The sequence below is a fragment of the Palaemon carinicauda genome, chromosome 7 (assembly GCF_036898095.1).
Source record: "Palaemon carinicauda isolate YSFRI2023 chromosome 7, ASM3689809v2, whole genome shotgun sequence".
Lineage (NCBI taxonomy): Eukaryota > Metazoa > Arthropoda > Malacostraca > Decapoda > Palaemonidae > Palaemon > Palaemon carinicauda.
This window is the reverse complement of record NC_090731.1, coordinates 30,885,013-30,887,512: the sequence shown is the minus strand read 5'-3', so window position 1 is coordinate 30,887,512 and position 2,500 is coordinate 30,885,013. Positions and strand designations below refer to the sequence as shown.

At 26.5% G+C, this 2,500-nt stretch overlaps 1 long non-coding RNA gene across 2 annotated transcripts in view; it reads right to left on the bottom strand.

Annotated features, from left to right (window-relative positions):
- LOC137643544 (uncharacterized) overlaps nucleotides 1-655 on the bottom strand; it is a 1,742-nt gene extending 1,087 nt beyond the window's left edge. The window contains exon 1 of one of the 2 annotated variants that reach the window (XR_011044999.1): nucleotides 573-655. This is a non-coding gene — a long non-coding RNA (uncharacterized lncRNA). Of the gene's footprint in view, nucleotides 1-271; nucleotides 473-572 lie in introns of those variants that run through there. The other variant, XR_011045000.1, reaches the window with a different exon arrangement.
- Between the last annotated feature and the right edge of the window lie 1,845 nt (nucleotides 656-2,500).

Sequence of the window (2,500 nt, the reverse complement as noted above, 5' to 3'; positions counted from 1 at the left end):
CTCCAAGATTAGAAATCAGAATTACATGAAATCTTCACTGGTAATAATCATCTAATTCACTCTTCAATGGTAATAATTATTTAATTCCATCTCAAGTGGTAATGTTAAAAACTTCACTAAACTTCACTTTCTTCAAAGAATTTCTTCAGGAGATAAACAACTAGTCTATGGTTTTTAAAGTCTCCCTGGTGTGTAATGTGTAATTTTCATTAAAAATCCTTTACATTATAAATTATTAAGGTTTAATGGGATACCTCCCACATTTACTCACACATTTTTCTCTATTTTCGAGCTGATTTATCACTTGCAAAATTGTTAATCAGAGTATAAGCATATTCAACACTATATTTGTTACTTTTCAAAAGTTACAAGCAGCTTCCGAGTTTCTTAACCAGCATGGTTAAGTATTCGACCTTACCCTTCGAGACACTGAACTAAAGGGGGTCACTGTTCTAAGGGAAAAGTACAAAATATATATAAATAAATAACACGTGTAAAGGCATATACCAAACCCACCACCTATCACAAACACTAAAATGAGAAATACCAAAACTGAAATGAAAAACACTTACAAAATACTGCACATCCATTGCGAGTAATACTTAACACTTAGACACAATTAATTAATCTAGTCTAAATACAAATTCTAACTTCCAAAGAATACTAAACTTCATTCAGCAAGGAGGGCAAAATACAAACAAAATCCCCGTTAAAACAAGGATTACAGAGTAAAGGCTATGAGAGTACAATTAAGGGGGAACTACACAAATAAGACAAAATAAATATTACGTGACGTTATTGAGCTAGCATAACATTATATATATATGTATATATATATATATATATATATATATATATATATATATATATATATATATATATATATATATACTATATATATATATATATATATACAGGATATCCAATGGCTCATCTTACACCCTTTACATTTTTTTTCTATTTTTGCTGATCACTTAAACGACCAACAGTGATTTGATTTATGTCAAACCTTTGTTAATATATTTCATAACTGAATTTTAAAGGTGTAAGATTTTAGCTTGCCATTGCATGTAAAAATCCTTCAAGATAAAGGAATGAAGTCTATAGTCAAAATGACGAACTCCATTTGTCTGAATATATTTTTCTATGACGTCATGGTTGTAAACAACATCTATCTTATATTAGCTTCCGTTTATTACCATATTTGGTTCTTCCTGCCTTCCATGCACTAACAAGGCATTCAAGGACACTTCAAGTTTATTTTGAGCAATCAATTTTCTTAAGTATCACACTACTCTCCTTCCTACTTACAAGTAACCAGCCACGCATCACTAATTAAGGACAAAACCAGAAATTCTACAGTTTCATAAATTAAAAGCTAGACTATTAATCATTTGTGGTCTGTAAATTATTTAACTTCATGAATTAACAGTTTCTCTTCGTTTTCCATTTACTATTTACAAAATTAGAGTGATCTTTATTTGCAAAATGTTTTTAATTTGTATATTTTATTATATGAGTATTCAGTTAATGTATTCTCATCATTAATACTTATGAAAATCATCGATTTTGTTTATCATTTAAGCATGAAGTAGGCCATATGTTATGCCTATTCCCCTCTATCTTAATGGTACATATTTCTCAACGTTCATCATTCGATTGGTTTGTCTATTAAATGTTTAATCTATGTTACATATAATATTTTTTTTTTTATTATTATTTCAAATATTTCTTATACCCTCAACATTTATCTTTCACTACTTCACTAATTCATTTGGCCCAACATATAGCAAGCAATTAAGATTTGCTGCATCTAAAACATTTTATAGTAAGTGTATTCATTGTTTTTCAATCTCAAATTGATAATCCTTATTTTTTATTTTTCTCGGTTGAAATAAAATATTTCTTTTCAAACAACGTATTTTGGAGCCAATAATTTCTGGACATTTATTCCTAAAAGTACGAAGCATTTTTTTATTTCATTCAGATAAATATTTTTACTTTTCCACCACACTGGAAGAGCATCCTTTGAAAAACTCGTTCGATGTTTCGAGGTTGAAAATAAAATGTAAAGTGACATTTAGTTGGATATTTGAATTTTTCATGATATTTTTTTAGCGTGATAGAAGTTACATGCACACACACACTCATACACACACACACACACACCACACACACACACACATATATATATATATATATATATATTATATATATATATATATATATATATATATATATATATATATATATATATATATAGTATATATATACACATATGTGTGTGTGACTGTCTGTGTGCGTGTATATTACTATATATATATATAATATTATATATATATATATTATATATATATATATATATATATATATATATATATATATATATGTGTGTGTGTGTGTGTGTGTATATATATATATATACAGTATAACATATATAATTTATATATATTATATATATATATATATATATTATATATATATATATATATATATATAT